This window comes from Podarcis raffonei, chromosome 1 (genome assembly GCF_027172205.1).
Source record: "Podarcis raffonei isolate rPodRaf1 chromosome 1, rPodRaf1.pri, whole genome shotgun sequence".
NCBI lineage: Eukaryota > Metazoa > Chordata > Lepidosauria > Squamata > Lacertidae > Podarcis > Podarcis raffonei.
Window position 1 is genome coordinate 116,141,508 of NC_070602.1, and position 19,761 is coordinate 116,161,268.

At 47.8% G+C, this 19,761-nt stretch overlaps 1 long non-coding RNA gene across 1 annotated transcript; it reads left to right on the top strand.

Annotated features, from left to right (window-relative positions):
- Positions 1 to 16,008: 16,008 nt before the first annotated feature.
- LOC128398326 (uncharacterized) lies at positions 16,009 to 19,465 on the top strand. Its single transcript, XR_008327090.1, has 2 exons — positions 16,009 to 16,066; positions 19,303 to 19,465. It is a non-coding gene; the product is annotated as an uncharacterized LOC128398326 (long non-coding RNA).
- The last annotated feature ends 296 nt before the right edge of the window (positions 19,466 to 19,761 follow it).

Sequence of the window (19,761 nt, forward strand, 5' to 3'; positions counted from 1 at the left end):
CTTGGAGATGTAAGAGCCAGGGCTCTGGGCGCGTGCCAGTCAAAGGCAGAGAAGGTGCGGGCGGGCTCAAGGCATTGGGGGGGTGGCGCGTTTAAGAAATCGCACCAGCGTGCTTTGGGGGTCTTTTAAAAGCATTATATCGCAATTATTTAAAAAAAATAAAATAAAAATAAATAAAGCCTAGGAGGTTTAAACATCGTCAAGGTTGTGACAGAAGAGAACATGATGACACTTCCTCTCCCATTTCGGGGGTAGGGGCGTAAAGGGCAGCGAAGAATGGGAGAGTGCAAACTGCTTTTTTTCTTTCCAATTCAGACCTCCCCCCGTCGCTTTTCGATCCCCCCCTCCTATCCCGAACATTACACAGCTCATTAATTCCCCTCGTTCATTAAACCGAACTAGGTGTGTCACGCCGTGCCACATAAAGAGGCAGACTTTTTACCCCTACAGGCCTCCACTGTCACCCTGGTCTCTGCAGGGCGCAGGGATGTCTAGCATCGTACGGGTTCCAAGAAAAGCGTTTGCAGAACATTAAACGATAAAAAAAGCCTGTTCACATTTTTTTTTAAAAAAAAAACACCAACCCACCGCACACCCCTCAGTCATTGGCAATGCTTTTATACGTTTGCTAGATTCGTTTGGAATAAAAGATTTAAATGTTTAAAAAATGCAATCTTTGGATTATATAACATCGGGGAGGGGAAGTATTTTATTATCCTAGTTCACAGACATCTGGTTGGTTTCCTAGCGCTCCTCTGCCAGAGAAGTGCAAGAATGTCCCCCTTTAAAGGTGTGGATAAAGAAAGACAAGACCAAGTTTGCAGAGTCTGCGCTGGACCTTTTTCTAGTCCCCACGAATTCCTGCGTCTGTGTGTAAGTAAGAAGCATTCATGGACAGATTCTCGCCCCCCTCCCTTCCACACGTACCGAGAAGTTACAGAGACTTTTCTATCCGTTCCCTGCATGTGACAAATACGGGGAACTTCGTCAACCAGCCGCTTTTGGGAGGCCATTGCGGAGGATGACGGAGGACCTTCAAGAAATTGCGTCAAACTCACCCTTTTTCCCGCGGCCGGGCGAAAGATCAACTTTTTTTAAAGAAAGCACACGAGCGCACACGTCTCCAAACCCTCCAGATGTTCTCCAACGCTGTGATTATCCCATCGTTGTTGTTTTTTTGTCTGCCCGTCTAATCCTCGCTGCGGTTTGGAGGGACGGGGATGGGGAGGGGGCGAGGCGCAGAGAGGTAAAAAAACTTAGGTTTCTTCCTCCTGCTTAAATCTCCCTTTCTGCCAACATCTGCTACCTCCGAACCTCGTCAGTTCGCAGATGCAGATTACACGTGGTTCAAAGGCAAGGAGGGGGGAATCACGATTTCCTTCTCCCCCCTCTCTCGCCACACACACACACACACAGAGCTTTCCTTCTGTCACCATTTAAAGAAGAAAAGAGAAACAACACACACACACACACACAAAAGTATGCATTAAAAGAAGAACCCCGTTTTGTGTCACGATACACTTTCAAAGCAATCAACAAGCTGGCTTCAGTGGAGCTCCATCATTATTATTATTATTATTATTATTATTATTATTATTATTATTATTATTATGCTTTACAGCCAGTGCTGTTTTGCTTCGGCTGGAGTGGGGCAAAGGAGTCCACAAAAGTCTAGAATGGGGGGGGGAATCTGTGCCCACGATTGCTGCCCCCAGTGCAGAGGCATTGGGAGTGCCCGTACAGCAAAAAGGTGCGCCAGGGAAGCTCATCCCAAGACTGCCAAAGAGGAGCGTTTAAGTGCTAGAGGTGGGCAGCTATGGAATAACGATTGTGCGTGTGTGTGTGTGTGTGCACTTAGGGTGGAAATCCAGCCTCCCAGCAAAGCTGTAGCAGGGGGTGGGGTGGGGTGGGGGGAGCCCCAGAGGGCCACGTCGCCAGAATCCTTCATCCAACAGGTGACACAGCCTCCTGCACCCGTATCTGGAGGGAGGGAGGGAGGCGAGCTCCCCTGTTTATTTATAGAAAAAAGCCGCCGTTGCATTTGCTAATAGAGGTGGATTGCTAAGTGGCGGCGAGGCGTTTCTGGCTAGCCAGGGGGCAGTTCCGGGAGGAGAAAGGGAGAGTCTTTCTCCCACCCTCTCTTTAAGGATAAGGCTGACGAAAGGATAAATATAATAATTCTCCCTCTCTTCCCTCAAGCCCCCCCCCCAACTGATGCCAATTCACAGAGCAGGGGTGTGGGTGGGTGTTTTCTTTTGTTTTAATCACTCATTTTAAGATGACGTCTGTGGGCACCCACAACAGATTCCCCCACCCAGCGCCTCCTAAACAAGCAAAACGCGCAGCCCGCACATATCCCCCGAGCTGATTGCTCCCCGGGTCCTGTTTTGCAACGCGCAGGGGCGTCGTCTCCTCCTGCTGCCCGTCTTTAATCCACCGCGTCTTTGCAAGTAAATAAAAGTAAAGTGGGATTTTGGCTGGGAAGGACGACGACGGTGCGCGCCTGAAAGGAAGGGAATCAACTCAGCGCTCGGAGGAGCAGGAGAAATCCCTGCTCCCAAATCTTGAGAGGGGGTCAAGCGTTTTCTGTCAGATTTCTTCATACTCCAAAAACCCTAGTTTTTAAACAAAGATCAGCGTGTTATGCCGAAGTGTTGAGCTGACTGTTAAAACATTTGGGGGGGATAATGACAATGTAACAAAGGGCCCTGGTTTGGAGTGAATCATCACCCTTTTAAAAGTTAAAGCAATTTTCAGGAGAATGGTTTTCAGCAACCGCTTTACATTATTCAAAACGGCCAAATAATGCTCTATTATAGCGCCTGAATGCTGCCAGTCAGCCCATAAGTGCAATTTGTGCAGAGGCTCGGTGCCTTATCTCTACTTCTTTATAAAGAGGTGAATATAAAACAATTTCTTCCAAACCCAGACAGAGAGCACGAAAATTGCTTCCCTTTCTGCAATCAGGGCAATTTAACTGGAGTGCAATTAGCACTATTAAATGTCGATTCTGCATAAACAAATCCGACTAAGAAGCGAAAGTGGGGTGAGAACCTCATATAAACTGAAACTGATTTTTTAAAATTATGTATCCGGGTCCTTTACAATTGATCCGTGACGTTTTTTTTGTCTCGGAATATATTTACATGGTAAATACACGGGGGCTTAAATCAACATGCATCTCTCCCTCTCCTCTCTCCCCTCCTCCCCCCTTTAAATCTCAATATGAATACTAATAAAGAAGAATGGGCTAATTAAAGGCATCAGCCCTCCTTCCTTCCAGCAAATCCAGTTTCTCAGAGGTTCCCCGCGTTTCCACGGGCCCCTTTGATCCGCACCAACTCCGAAAGTTGCAAATCTTCGGGAGGTAGAAGCGCCAAACAATTGGTTCATTAGAGATGATTTGGAAAGGGGGGGGCGGCTTCGCGGGTTCACACTCCAGAGCCTTCCGATGAAATGGCGCTTTTGCACCGACGGGCCTTTTCTTTCTTTCTTTTTAAGCAATTCTAAATCCATCGACTGAAGAGCAATTGCTGTCAAATATACCCGAGTTTGCCCGACTGCTGGGTGCGTCCTGGTCTGCGCGCAAGGGACTGCAGGGGGACTTCTTTTTCAGAAGGGGAAAACACAGCCTGCCCCAAAACATTTGTTCAAATAATTGCATCCTCCTCCCTCCTCTCTCTCTCCTCCTCCCCCCCATCCAAAAGCAACAACGCTCCCCCCCTCCTCTCCCTGCCTCAATTACCCCTTTCATTTACATGATACAGAACCAGATTTTACCAGAGACGCTCCGAGGGGGGACGAATTAGGAACTTCGATTAAGAAAAGGCTTCTCTTAATCTTGATACAAAAAAAAAGTGGGGAGGGATCTTGCATGAGTGGGGTTGGGGGGGGGGAGAAAGAGGGCAGTGAGGACCAGCTTCACCTAGCACAGAGTCCTCGGCAGCCTAATCGCTTTCGCTGGGTTTGTTGTTTGGAAAAGGCGAAGGACGCGTGGCTATTTTTTTTGCTTACTCAAAAGAACAAGGACCAGACGGGGCGGGGAGCGGGGGCAGGAAGAAGCAGCAATCCGGGGATCAAACGGATCCTGGAAATTAAAGAGGAAATCATGGGACTCCCCAACACCCCCCCACCGGCCTGAGCTTTCATTTTCTGTTTGTTAACGCAGCCCCCCTCCCTCATTTCCCTTGCCACCCCTGCAAATAAAGCCCCTCTAATGCGGGAGCATTTGATGGACGGGGCTTTCATCTCTGCCTGGTGAGGGAAGCGGCAGCAGCAGTCAGGAGGCGCCGCTCGGACGACTCCGGAGGGGAAAGCGGACGGATCCGTTCTCTCTCTTGAAGTGCCTCTCCAAATGTGCGCCCCCTCGAAGGCCGCCCTACCCACCCACGAGCTCCTCGTTTTCCCCACCTCAGCTTGTGTGGATTGGGATGGGGTGGCCCCCGACGCCCCCTTCTTTCTCTTTCTTTCTGTCTGTCTCTCCTCCTCCTCCTCCTCTCCCCTCTTCCGCAGAAGGCACGTGAACAATTAAAAGGGAAGACACTGTTGTGTCAAAGGAAGGTGACTGGATGATGATTTTAATTACTACAATTACGGGGGATTATTCAACAAAACGTCTTTAGGCTTGTTTACAGCGCCAGGAGAAGGACGTCGAAGGGACCATCGCCTGAAAGGGGTTGTTTAAACCCCGTTGGCGGAGGAAAAGAAGAAAAATAAAGATGCGCCGTCGAGGCTGCAGCGCCACCTGCCCGGCGTGGGCCCCGGGAGCAAAGGCGGCAGGGTCGCGATCTCCAGGCGCTTGACCGACTGCTCCCTCTGCGCCAAGGCGAGCAGCAAACGCTGGAGGAGGACCTCGGGTCTCGGAGTCGCTCGCTCCGGAGTCACTCCGGATCGCCTCCGAACAGGATAGGAAGAAGCCCGTAGTGGCTGCTTCTGTTTCCACACTCGCGGCCAAGTAGCAGAAGCAGAGAATTAAGACTATATTAGTAGCCCTTTGGGGAGTCTAACCGACTTGCTGGCTTCAGGGCTCCGACGGCGAGGTTTAATCCATTCTTCAGTAGCACAGGCCGGAAGCTGATCCAGACCCACCACTACCTGCGACGGACGTCCGCCCACCTATGCAGTCTCCAGAACTGCGCGCCGGGCCTCCGGAGCCCACGGGTTCGAATCCGGCTGCTCACTAACTGATCTTGGGACCAAGGCCACACACGCTTGCATTTCCTCCATCCTTCCCTCCCAGCCTAGCCTACCTCGCAAGGTTCTTGGGAGGACATTGGGAGAAAAACGCTGCCACGAGCTGCTTAGAGGAACAGTGCGCGCATGGGTATAATTTAATAATTCCGGGCCACATTTTGTAGGTGAAGAAGGCAGACGTGGAGCCTCGGCCCACGCGCAGGGGGAATGGTCATAACAGGGCCTGGAATTGTTCGCCTTCTCTGAAGGGATGGGGAAGAATCAGTCCTTTCCAACCCTGAAGCCTGGGGAAGCCAATCTGCACCCCTACAGGAGAAAGGGACAAACCCCAATATTCAAATCGATAATGCACCCAGTGGATTTCCAAAACAAACCTGAGTTTAGGGCTGATCCAGGCTCCAGCCTGAACCCCACTGACCTCACCGAATGTCCTTAGGACTTACTTCCAAGTAGACGTAGCTAGGATTGCGCTGTTAGGAGTTTGAACCCTGGGCATGGTTTCTTCGAAGGGAGCTCCGGCGGTTTCAAGGAGGCTTACTCCCAAGTAAGCATGCAAAGGGCCCGATCCTCTGGGCCTTCCTTGGCAGAGGAAGGGAGGCGAACCTTTGGCGCTCCTGCTCCAGCCTCGGCGCCGAGGTGATGCCGTGTGGCGAAGTGGTTAGAGCCGTCTGCTTCCAGGAGTGATATTGGCCCTTCCGCTTGCTCTCAGATTGCCCTCCACGGAGGACTCAAAACCCGAGAGAGATAGAGACCCCAAGATCCACTTTGGGGGGCTGTGATTACCCTCGGTTTTGCTGCGCTATTTCAGCTTTTTGTCCTGGACTTTGCTTAAATTAAACGGCCCAGAAGGTTGAGATGAGAGTTAGGGAGCTCTCTTCCCGCACCCTTCATGCTGGCTGGGGGGGGGTAGTCGCTTGGGGTTACCTGCTGAGCATCTCAGCTCACCCCAGGGGACCATCGCGGCATTTGCCCCAGGACTCAGTGGAATGAGCTGCAGCAGGGAGGAAGACCTTGTCTCCTGACCCCAGATCTTCCTTCCTCGCCCATTTTTTGCTCTCAACTCCGTGTTCCCTAAGCTCGGCCGTCTTCTTAAGGTGAATTTCACCTCCCATCACGAAGCGTTGCGCCGTCGGTGGGGACGTTTGCAGAAGCGTTTTCCTCCTGATAATTAGGAGTCTATTACAAGCCATTAGATTGATCAATGTACCTTAAACAATGTGCATGATTTATACGGCCAGGAGTCCGTTTCTTTCTCTCTCTCTCTCTCTCTCTCCCTCCCTCTCTCTCCCTGCCCAATTCCCCCGCCTTACACCCTTTGTAATATTCCCGAAACCACCCCAGAGCCGGGGGGAGCGAGAGAGACACCATCCATCAAGCTTTGCACAACAGAAGGCTGTTTAGAAAACTTCCAAGGAAGGAACCAGGGGAAGAGATGGTGAGGGGCGGGGAAATCATCTGCCTCTCCAGATTGTTCATCTTGCAAGATACCAGAGTTTTGGAAGCACTGAATTTTGGAGATGGAAGGGACCTCCAGAGTCATCTAGCCCACCCCCCGCAATGCAGGAATCTCAAGCAGCCATGACAGAGGGCCACCCAACTTCTGCTTAAAAACCTTCTATGGAGGGAGTACGAGGGTAATCTCGTCTTAACCCCTGCAACGCCAGAATCTTTCTGTACCAGGCCAGCTCCCCTTTAGACAGAATGGTGGGCTTGGGAGAAGACACGGGAACGAAGGAAACTCGGTTTCCCATCTGATAAAAGAAGGGAAGCTGGCCTATCAGGGCGAATGGTGCAGTTCCCAACCAACCACGGCCTGCCTTCTCACTTACAACCAATCAGGAGGCGGCTTCAACGTTAACTCTTCTGGGGTGTGGGCGTGGTTTATTAGCCAATGAATATATATATATATATATATATATAGAGAGAGAGAGAGAGAGAGAGAGAGAGAGAGTTTTCCTACACGTGACTATGGGTCGTATCCAACTAAATAGACCACTTGAAACTGATGGGCCTAACTTAATCGTACTCATTGTTTTCAGTAGGACTACTCTGAGTAGGACTCACGTTGGCTACCACCCTAATTCTCCTAGAACCAGTCACCAGAGAGTGAATTCCATAGAGTTCAATGGAAACTACTTTGCAGTAGACACGTAGAAAGTACATTTTAGAGGGATACAGAGCCCACGTGTACTTGTGTTCACACGCTCAAAGGCAGATCAAATCGCAGATGCTTCGGAGGCCCCGCGTAGCCTATTTTGGAGCTGTTGAAAGGAAACGTCGAACCTCTCCTCCCGACAAGAGAAACCTTGCAGTCCTTTGCAGAATCTGCTAAGGCTGCCGGTGCAGCTGGCTTTGTGTCTGCAACTCCCATATGCTCGCAGATAAAACGGATTCCTCTCTATAGAGGAAGGGGAACCAAGGACGTTTGAGGGCAAGAGATCAACTGAGTTTCTTTCCTCTGACGCTGCTTACACACACCAGACATTGAAAACACATCCCCACCCCCAAGAATCCGGAGAACCTCACAAGGCTACAATTCCCAGCACTCTTAAGAAACTACAGTTCCCTTAATTCTTCCGGGGGAAGCCACGTGCTTTAAATGTGTGGCGCGAACATTTCACGTGTGGGATTGAGCCCAAACTTCCCTTTAGACTGCAATGCAAAAACTCACGAAGGAGTAGAAATTCATCACAGAATCGTAGAGTTGGAAGGGAAGGGACCTTGAGGATCATGTCGTCAAGTCCCTGAGATGCAGGGATATGCAGCTGTCTCATTTGGGGATCAAACCTGCAACCTTGGTGTTATCAGCGCCACACTCTAACCAACTGAGCTATACCTCTGTTGTGCCCAAAGTCCTGCCCTGAGATTCCAAATAGAGAGGGCATTTTGCGTAAAAGCGCACGCTTGGCGGGCGCGCATTTAGCGCCTTAGGGACTGGCCTGGTGGCGTTCGCCCTCTTTCCTTTGGCAAGGCCCTTGTCTTCGCTTCCAAACTCCCTCCCTCTTGCGGCTTCTGGGGGCCCTTCTGCTCCGTATGATGGGGTGTGTGTGTCCCTCTCTGGCCTTCTGCCCTGAAGCGCAGGCTCCTGGGCGCTCTCCGAAAGCTAACGAGGGAGCAGACAGACCCGCCGACGAGTTTCAAAGCGAATCCCCTGGACTGGCAGCCAAGTTTCCGAAGACGCTCTCTGCAGGGGGAGCGGGAGAGAAACAAACAAGCAAACAAACACGCAAGTAACCGCGCTTTCAACTCTCCAAAGTGGAAACGGATGGGGACGCCACAAAAGCGCGCTCCGAGCTGGCGGCAGCCGTTCCTTCGAGCGGTGGGGAGTTCTGTGGAATGGAAAGACATAAAGGGGAAAAATATATACTGTCCTTCCTGCAGTCCTTCCTTACCTGGAAGTAAGCACCCTTGAATACAAGGGGTTAAGCATTTTCACGATACCTATACAGGAATATGCCCTAAGTCGTGTGCCAATATTCATTTTTATTTTGGGTCGAGATTTCAACACAAAGTCCAAACAGAGCTGTCTGTGTGTAGCCTACATATGATACCAGAAGCAGCAAAGCTTATAACAGCACCACTATGTGGAAGTAGACCAGTTTGCTTTTCCATCCAGATTGGACCTCTTGGGGAGGAGGGTGGTGCATGGACATTTTTACAGGGTACTACCATCTCTCAATGGGACGCGGGTGGCGCTGTGGGTTAAACCACAGAGCCTAGGACTTGCTGATCAGAAGGTAGGTGGTTCTAATCCCCGTGACGGGGTGAGCTCCTGTTGCTCGGTCCCTGCTCCTGCCAACCTAGCAGTTTGAAAGCACGAAGTGCAAGTAGATAAACAGGTACCGCTCCGGTGGGAAGGTAAACGGCGTTTCCATGCGCTGCTCTGGTTCGCCAGAAGCGGCTTAGTCATGCTGGCCACATGACCGGAAGCTGTACGCCGGCTCCCTCGGCCAGTAAAGCAAGATGAGTGCCGCAACCCCAGAGTCGGCCACGACTGGACCTAATGGTCAGGGGTCAGAGCCAGTGTGGTGTAGTGGTTAAGAGCGGTAGAGTCGTAATCTGGTGAACCGGGTTCGTGTCCCCGCTCCTTCCCCAGCAGCTGCTGGGTGACCTTGGGCCAGTCACACTTCTCTGAAGTCTCTCAGCCTCACTCCCCTCACAGAGTGTTTGTTGTGGGGGAGGAAGGGAAAGGAGAATGTTAGCCGCTTTGAGACTCCTTCGGGTAGTGATGAAGTGGGATATCAAATCCAAACTCTTCTTCTTTACCTTACCGTCTCTCAACCTCTCCAAGCACTTTTTTGTTGTTTCTTACATCTCACTTCCACTGCCTTGGAATTCAGGAATCACCAACAGGAGATGAAATGGACAATTTGGTTCTGGATTGTGTTGTTTCAAATTGGAACTCAGCACCCACATGTGTGTGTGTGTGTTAATCCTTGCACACAGAAAAGGAGCATGCTAGGGAGACAGCAAAGCTACAAGCCTCCCCCCCAGCTAGTTTTCAGTGTGCAAGGTGTGTGTGTGTTTTAAGTGTATTTCATTTTTTGTGAGGACTCCTGCTCCTTGCAGTCTCAAGCCCCTGTGCAGGTTTTATCCCTTCACCTGCCTTTTGTGAGAACTGCACTTTCCTGAAGATTGCCAGGTGAATGTGAGAAGCCTGTGTTTGCAGAGGCTTGTCTCGGACAGGGTTGCCTTCAGCTCCCCTCCTTGCTGAGTGTAGTACATCCAGTGGCAAACAGGGCTTTGCTGCTGTGCATCATGTTCAAAACAGCCTCTGCACACTGACTGTGATGGCTTGCCCAGTCTCCTTTTTAGACCCTTTATGCTAAGCCAATTTACAGACCTGTCTTCAGTTCCCTTTTAGGATAGATGCTGTAGTGGTATGGCTTGCATGTTTTCCTTATTTATTTCGGAAACTTATCTCTCACCCATGATGGAACCCATAACATGTTGTTTCAGTTACGACAGCAGCCTCAGGTGCCCTCAGTTCATACCTCGAGAATGTGTTTATTATAGTTATAATCCACCTTTTCTTCCAGGTTAGGGGAGAGAGAGAGAGAGAGAGAGAGAGAGAGAGAGAGAGAGAGAGACTGGTCCATTACTGGTAGGTAAGGCAATGCACTCTACACTGATTGCAAACTGATCACTATCTTGCGGTTGATTTCAGCCAATTTTAGATCCATCCAGCCTGTAATTCTCAGCCAGTTTCTATGCTCATGGGAGGGGTGGGAAAACCCTTATCTCCCCTTCTGTGTGAACCCAGGTTGAGGTGGCCCCATCTTCATTTCCCCTCTTTTGGTCAACATTTTAAGCTATTCCCTGTAACACTTCAGGCTGGGCTTTTTTCAGCTGGAACATAGTTCTGGCACTTCTCAGGTGGGCACTGTGGTGATCACACAGGGTCCCCAGACGTTTCACCGTCTGTTGATCCCTGTGCCACCACTTTATTTCTCGCTGCCACCACCCAGGCCCTACCTGGTACAATACCGAGTCCAGTCAGGGTTAAATTGGAACATAAACTTCTGTTTATTTATTGCAGTTTAACAAGTGTGTGATTTCATAAACGGTATCGGTCAATTACAACCATGGGGTGCCTATCCAGACCTATAACTTCTGCTACCTGCTCTCACTCACTAAACCATCTCTCAGATATTCACTTGTCTTCCTAGCCCCTAACTGTTCCTGACTCAGCTTATTTCGCTACACTAACTCAACCTACCCACAGACTCTATCCCAATTCACTCCCACTCCAACCAACCACCCAACTCCCAACAAACAACTCCCTTCACCCCTCCCAGAGCTGGTTTTATAGTTCCTCTGACTCCACCCCCTGGGTTCTGATTGGGTAACTTGTTTAACTATTTCACCTCCACCACTCTCATATGTTAACGTCACAGGCACCATTGCCATTCATGGTGAGTTCCAGTGCCTCCTCCCTCCTAGAAAACTAGCACTGGCTTCAGGGTGATTGGACTTCAACTCCCACTAGTCTGTGCCAGTATGGCCCAAGAGCTAGGGATCATGGGAGTTGTAGTTCAGCTACATCTGGAGGACTGCACAGGCTCTCCATTCTTGAGTTACAGGGCCAGGTGTCATTGAGGCCACAGATCCTGCATATCCTCCCCCAGGTCAGAAGAAAAGCTCTATTAAAGTATTGTTAGTGTATTTCCTGTGTATCTTCCACTCCATATTTCATCAGGCATGATGTTGGAGGGACGCGGGTGGCGCTGTGGGTTAAACTACAGAGCCTAGGACTTGCTGATCAGAAGGTTGGCGGTTTGAAGCTCCCGTTGCTCGGTCCCTGCTCCTGCCAACCTAGCAGTTTGAAAGCATGTCAAAGTGCAAGTAGATAAATAGGTAACATTCCGGCGGGAAGGTAAACAGTGTTTCCGTGCACTGCTCTGGTTTGCCAGAAGCGGCTTAGTCATGCTGGCCATATGATCCAGAAGCTCCCTCGGCCAATAAAGCGAGATGAGCACCGCAACCCCAGAGTTGGTCACGACTGGACCTATTGGTCAGGGGTCCCTTTACCTTTAATGTTGCCCAACTAGGGTTGCCACCTTTGTTCTGGCAAAATACAGGACAGGGCTGGGCTGGGTGGTTGGGGGCCAATCCACCCCCCCAATCTGGTGCTGAAGTGACTTCAAAGCCATCCATTACAATCAAGTGCAGCCTAACAGGGTGGTCCTTCTGGAATTTGTCTCTCTCTCACACACACACAATTATAAATCTGGCTGTGCTTGGCTACCTAGAGCTTAAATCCATGACCTTTCGTTTATTTAAACACATGCATTTGACAGAGAGCGAGGGAGAAAGAGAAGACCTGAAATACAGGGCAAACTGTGCCAATACAGGACATTGCATTTTACATTGAAATACAGGACAATCCTGTATTATACAGGGTAGGTGGCAACCCTATGCCCAGCCTTCTTAAGATTGGAAGATGTCCCCTACTGTAGCTGCAAGCCTGCCGGCCTCCTCAGACATTTCTGTTACATCTGGCTTGCATTGCCCTTTAATGATCAACCGTCTCATTGTGATCAAGTGAACTTTTACTAATCTCTGTCCCCCACCCTTTATTTTTTTGGGGGTGGTGGTGGTGGTGGTGGAATAGATGCAGTATTTCATCAATGGATTTGGGGAGCCAATCAGGCAGCCGCAGCGGAGAGGCTCTGAGTAACTTAAGTCAACTGTAAAGAGTTCAGGGAGGGTCTAATTACAGAGGAAGGGAAAACTGCTCACTTTAGCATAACCCAGGATCTCTCTCTGTTGCGAACTCCCCTCTTTTTTCTTCTAGAAACACACACACACACACACACACACACAGAGAGAGAGAGAGAGAGAGAGAGAGAGAACAGAGGTCAAGAAGTAGCAGCCACTCCACCTCTGGTGAACTTTAGCAGCTCCAAGTCTGCTAGCTACTTGCAGGCAAGCACAGCAATTCACCAAGGAGGGGCAGAGAGAGAGAGAGAGAGAGAGAGAGAGAGAGAAAAGATTGATTGCATCTTGGCCCTGCCGTTAAATGAGCCATTATCAGGAGAAGCTGCAATAATGCATACAGTCACTTGAAAAGAAAAGCTGCTTTCCTTGGCAAATACACCTATTATTTCAGCGGCACTCCAAGAGTGTTTCAATAGTGTCCAGGTTTGTTGCTTATTTGAAATACATTTGAATTGAATACATAGACACTGAGGCTTAAAGCGGGGTGGCGGGGGAGGGGAGGGGGGAAGGTGGAATAGAAAGGAAGAAAAACGGAAAAGGGGGGAGGAAAGTTGGTGGGGTGGGGTGGGGGGAAAGCCGCCAACACATTTTCGCTTGAGATATATGCCTGAAGTTCTCATTAAACTTGCCATTTGGAAAAAGACAGATTAAAGGGAAATGGCTTTTTGAGAAAAATAGACCTGGAAATGATTTTGGCCCCTTCTGACCTAGAAAAGGCAGATTTGACAGCTACACAAAGATATTAGTCACGGGTAAGATTTGCTGGCAGGCGTCTTTGCACAGTTTCTGTGGCTGGACCTGAGAGGCACACCTTCACAGACAACCTTGGGATTTTTGTTTCTCCCCACACCCAGAACTCTGCTTTTTGTTTGATACTCTTAAATCAGGGGCGTCAAACACAAGGCGTGTGAATTTTAGGGGGGATCCCCCACATGGCCTACCAGCACACCCCATATACTACAATAAAAATTTCCTAGGTGCCATAAGGATATCTCTTTCTGGTATTTGCCGTAACAGACCAACAGAGCTGTTCCTTTGGAATCTGTTACGTCTGTTAGTGAACTATTTTCAAAGGCAGGCAGTAATGCTCTCGGCTAACCCACCAATTGCTGGTGCATCAGACCTTGCACCTATCCAATTAAATTAGCAGTGTGGGGGAAGAAGGTCTTGGTGCAAGCAGAGGACATGCGTTCCCTTTCTCCCAGCAGCTGTTCACAGCACATCATTTAAGAGGGCCACCTCCCCACACACCAGAGAAGTGTCAGGTGGTTTCAGGTGGCGGTGGGAGGACAGATAATGTTCCTTCCATGAACTTCTGCAAGTTGATTAATCTTAAAATCTTGGCCTCTGTTTTTTTTAAATATAAATCTTTATTAATTTAAAATACAACCATACAGTAAAGGTAAGTATAACAAAATTAAGCACAAAAAAGAAAAAAAAGAAAAAAAGGGATTCGTCACCTCAGAAAGGTCGAAAAAAGGTTTAAGAGTAACAAAAAAGAGGAAAAAAGACAATTAAAAGAACCACGTATTTATACAACATCATGTCTTATCTAATAAAGTTTTCTGTGAAAAACTTCCAATCGTTCTCATTATACTTTTTCTATTGGAATATATGGAAAAAGATGTAAAACAAACTGTGCGACAAAATCAAGACAAAATCAGGCCTCTGGTTTTAAGCAAATGATGATAATAATTCATTATTTTGCCCTTCTTCCATGGAGTTCAAAACACGGTCCATGGCTCCCCTCTCCATATCTTAGCATCAAATCAACCCTGTGAAAGGTTGGTTAGGCTGAGAAACTATGGCTAACTTCCAAGTGTTTATTTGGTTTGGCATTTCCCTTTGATGTTTATATATATAGGTTTGTATCTTGCGCATATGATAAACATCTAAGAATGTCGTCACGCTGCAGTTCACGCAACTGCCAACAGGTGGCTCTATGAAATACAGTATGATGTAATTGTCTCCCTCTCTCCAAACCCCTCAGTGGCAGAGGGTGAGGAGGAGAAAAGTGGTGGCCCAGGCAAGCTGAGGGATTGGGGGGGGGGGCAAGCTGTGCAATAATGCCCAGTAAAGTGGCACGGGTGGAACTCGTTCTTCTGGCTTGCTCATTGAGAGGGAGAGGGGTGAGGGGCAAGGAGCTCAGTGCAGTGCATGGCAGCAGGAGCATCAGACTGGCTCTGCTGCTGTATGCTACACTCCCCATGCCTGACACTTGCCCTTCTTGATAAGTGGCAATGACCTGCAATGTTGGGAAGCCAGGAGAGTATGATGGCCTGGGATCCAGACTCGGAGGCTGAACCTGAGGAATCCCAGCCTGCACAGGATTCCCCGCCTCCAGAACCAGCTGAGCCGGGGCTTGAGCCTGGAGGGTCCTCACCTGTGCTGGATCCTCAGGTGCAGGCACCAGCTGAGTCTGCTCTGGCTCCTGAGGTGATGGAAGACCCATTGCCTGCAGGTGCTCCACTCTCAGCCCTGTCAGGGGAGGAGGAGGTTGCCTCTGGGTCCGGTAACCCTCCAGCCTCTCCTGAACTGCAGAGGCTCAGGGCAAAGAGGCGGAGGGAATTAAGTTCCTGCAGGAGGAGTGCTCACCTCCAGGCCAGGAGAGGCAAGTCACCAGAGGACCGGGGCCGCCCTATGCCTCGGGGCAGATAAAAGCCAGCCAGCCCCAGTTCCAGGTTGCGGGAGCAACGTTGTTGGTAGCCTGTTCCTGCCTGCACCCTGTCCTGCTCTTCTGCCAGAGTTCCTGACCTCACCCGACTACCTGCCTTGGACCCAGCTTCAGCCTGGACGGACATTCTCCATACTGCACCCTCGACCTCAGACGGGACTTGGACCTCACTGTAGGGTTAACCCTCGGGACCAGCACAGAGAGCAACAGAGCCCTACCCACCTTACCTCACCAGCCACTACTGCAGTGGTGGTGGTTTGGTGAGCTGTAAGTGAAAGAGGGGTGTGGGGTTTTTTGGAAGCTATAAGGGGAAGAGGAATGTGGTATTTTTGGAGAACTGTAACAGGAAGTGGGGCCGAGCAAGCGGTAACGGGAAGGTTCTATGGGGGCAAGGTTTAAGGGTGTGGCTAGTTCTCTGCCTTTGGCTGCAGGCAGTGTGTCTCTGTGCATTTCAGAGACACATTGCTTCTCTCTTTTATGGTAGTTCTACATGGCTTGTGCCCCCTAGAGGACAGGAGGATACACAGCACATGTCATTCAATGTTGCTGAAAGAGAAACTTTCAACTGGCGTTACTGACTTGACACAGATTTTTGTGGGGTACAGAAATGGGCAAAAAAACAGGTGGGACGGAGTGAGGTGGACTTCTTTACATTTCACAGAGAGAGAAAAGGATAACCTCATTAAATCAAAATGATGCTAACCAAAGGTACTTTTGTAACTGTAGCAGTGATAGAAATAGTGACTCCTTTTCTTCTTCCTATTCCCCCCCATCCCCAAAATCTTGGCTTCTATAAATAAAATAATAGAAAATATTATACAATGTCTCCAATATATTGTAATTTTTGTACAGTTCATGCAATGGATGAGATTTTAAGTCTCTGCCTTCACAATTTCATAGGAATGTTACGCAGTGGTCAAAAATTGCAACAACTCTTCACAACTATTACATCATTACTATGTTACACCAGCATGTCTGGTAAGTATAATAGATACAAATAATATGAAATGTTGGAGAAACTGTAATCGGAAAGGTGTGTGTGTTCACATGTGGTGGCTATGTCCTATTGTATCACAGTTCTGGAATATGATGTTTGCAGAACTGGAAGACATTACATATAAAACTGTCAATATACACCAGCATTACTTCTTTTAACAAATTGGGAGGAACAAAATGAGAAAGTGATATCTCAGCTTGTAGAAGAGTTTGGATTTGATATCCCGCTTTATCACTACCCGAAGGAGTCTCAAAGCGGCTAACAATCTCCTTTCCCTTCCTCCCCCACAACAAACACTCTGTGAGGTGAGTGGGGCTGAGAGACTTCAGAGAAGTGTGACAAGCCCAAGGTCACCCAGCAGCTGCATGTGGAGGAGCGGAGACGCGAACCCGGTTCACCAGATTACGAGACTACCGTTCTTAACCACTACACCACACTCTTGTAGAGTAATAACTGAATTTTTTTGGGGGGGAACTGCAGAACTTTGGACATTGACTCCCCCAAGTTCTATGGCTTAAATATAACAGATAACAGGGTCACTTATATTTCCAAATTAATAATTCCAGCCCATCGCCTTTATGTTTCCCCCTCAGCTTTTGTCAAGGGCAGTTATTTATACATCCCCAGAAGCGATAGATATTGCGGATGTTCTTTGAATGTGCTGGACACAGTAGAATATACTCTTTTCTGCTGTCCATTGTACAACCAGCTATCAGATTCTGACATTAACCTGGAAGTAACTGCAAGGGTGCCTGAGTTTTTATCAATAGTATCTCTTAGAGTGGTGAAGGGCACTATTTAGCAGGAAGAAACCCCAATGAAAACCCTCGTTATTACGTATTTTTACATGGCTGTTTATTTGTATATATTTTAAAATGTTATATATGGGTGTTTTATGATGGCTTATATTTGTAGTGCCTAATAAAGCTTTGGCGGAGTAAGTAAGCAAGCTAAAGCAGTGAAATTGACATACCAGCTTAAATTAGCTAAAGGCAAAGTTAAAATATTTGATTTTTACATAGTGTGGTATGATTTTATTTCATATGCAAATCAGAACAAATGTAGCAACATTTATCAAAGCCTTTCCTCAGCTTATGGAAAATAGACTAAGCAGAAACGGTAATATTATGATGGATGTATATAGAAAAACTCCCAAGTTGCCAATAGATCTTACATATATTTTTATCTACATATTTTTCCAAGAAGAAAAATATGTAAAACATATTATCTTCTGTTAGTAATTACAATATGTAATTCTTTCTTTCTTTCTTTCTTTCTTTCTTTCTTTCTTTCTTTCTTTCTTTCTTTTTGGAATTTTTTTTTCTGAGGAAACTTCTCCAAGACCCAGTATTTGTTATTAAAACAAAGCACCAGATCTCTCTGAAGACAACAGCTGTTAATTTCAAACTACTTCAAATTTATTCTTAACTCCAACAGGACACTGATCCACTGACCCGTTCCAAATGCACTTTCTCCAAGGAGATCAGATCCTATACATGTCTTAGATGTAAGGCCACTGAGTTCAGTGGGACTTACTCCAAGGCGAGCGTAGGATTGCAGTCTGAGACACATCTATCTGGGAGCATGCCCTGCAGCACCCAATGGAACTTCCTTTTGAACAGTGAATAATTGTTGCTGGCATCCGTCTCTCTTGGGAGATGATGGAAGAGTGCTCCTTTGAAGGTGAAACCAAACTGCTGGGGAATCATAGTGCCTGCTGCGGCTGTAGACACCAATACAGGAGAGACATGTTTCGTTGCAGCTGGATCAGGCAAGTGGCCCATCTAGTCTAGCATCCTGTTCTCAAGTGAGACCTGAGTGCAACAGTGCTCTTCAATTTGTGGTTCCCACCAACTGGTATTCAGAAGCAAACCACCTCCATCTGTGGTAACTTTATCCTCCATGTACAGTATTTGTCTAACCCTCTTTTAAAGTTATCTGAGTTTTAAGTATCACAGTTTGGAGAGAGAAAGAGAGGCCCTGGTACAGATCCCCACTCCCTCACAAACTTTACCTTGGGCCAGTCAAGGTAAATGGCCTCGGCCCAGTATACCTGAAGAGCGTCCCCACCCCCATCGTTCATCCCAGACACTGAGGTCCAGCTCCAGGGCCTTCTGGCAGTTCCCTCGCTGTGAGAAGAGAGGTTATAGGGAACCAGGCAGAGGGCCTTCTTGGTGGAGGCACCCACCCTGTGGAACGCCCTCCTACCAGATGTCAAGGAAATAAACAACTATCTGACTTTTAGAAAGCAGTCCTGTTTAGGGAAGTTTTTTATGTTTGATCTTTTATCGCTTTTATTATTAATATTTTGTTGGGAGCTGCCCAGAGTGGCTGGGGAAACCCAGGCAGATGGGCGGGATATAAAAAAATCATCATCATCATTTTCAATGTAGCTTACCTCACAGGGCTGTAGGGACTGTAAAATGAAGGTTTTGAGTGAATAAACATTTATCATATAGTACATTTATGCATGATAATGAAATAATACTAAAACCACCTGCTTTAAGAACCACCTTGAAGAATCTCTGACTCAGGGATGAGGAACCAATAGCCTTCCAGATGTTGTTCTCTGGGATTCTATGTCCCGTCATCCCTGAACTTTGACCTTGCTGGCTGCAGCAGATGGGAGCTGGAGCCAATAATATTGGGAGGGCCACAGGTTTCTAACCAATCGGGGAACAGCCCAGCCAGTGTGGTGTAGTGGTTAAGAGCGGTAGTCTCGTAATCTGGTGAACCGGGTTCGCGTCCCCGCTCCTCCACATGCAGCTGCTGGGTGACCTTGGGCCAGTCACACTTCTCTGAAGTCTCTCAGCCCCACTCACCTCACAGAGTGTTTGTTGTGGGGGAGGAAGGGAAAGGAGAATGTTAGCCGCTTTGAGACTCCTTAAAGGGAGTGAAAGGCGGGATATCAAATCCAAACTCTTCTACAAGCTGAGATATCACTTTCTCATTTTGTTCCTCCCAATTTGTTAAAAGAACTAATGCTGATGTATATTGACAGTTTTGGACATTCTTCTTCTTCTTCTTCTTCTTCTTCTTCTTCTTCTTCTTCTTCTTCTTCTTCTTCTTCCTTAAAACTGAGGATGAAAACAGTTTGGCCGAGACATGTTTGTTTAAAAAATAGCTGGCAAACTTCTATGTGTCTGTGTGCAGAGATCGACCTACCCGCTTACCAACCTGTCTATCTTTATATCAAAATGTTCTCCTTGATTTATAGGAGGAAACAATCCTAAACACAGCTATTCTTGTGTGGTGACAAGGCTAAGGTGTGAAGGAATCTGACTGCGCCTGTCTCTCAGATGCCCCATACGTTTGAATTCCATCATGAAATAAAGGTGGAGTAAAAATGTAATAATGAAATAAAGCAATGATAAAACTCAGGATTGTCTCCAGTTGTGCTAGCCAGAAACTGCAAGGGAAAACTTTGCAGGATTAAGGGTGATCTAACACTGAAAGTATTAATTACAAGTTCCACAAAATAATTGAAGCCAGCTTTTCATTCAGACCATAGGGTTGAACCAAATTTAGTGTACATAAATACCCAGAAGGATTCCTTTTGTAGGAATACCATCTCAATATTGCTTTGATTAAATACATATGTTTCATTCATGCTATTAAAAAAAAAAGAACCAATCCCGGAATTCTCCTCTTCCAAAAAGCGATGCAATAAGGGAAC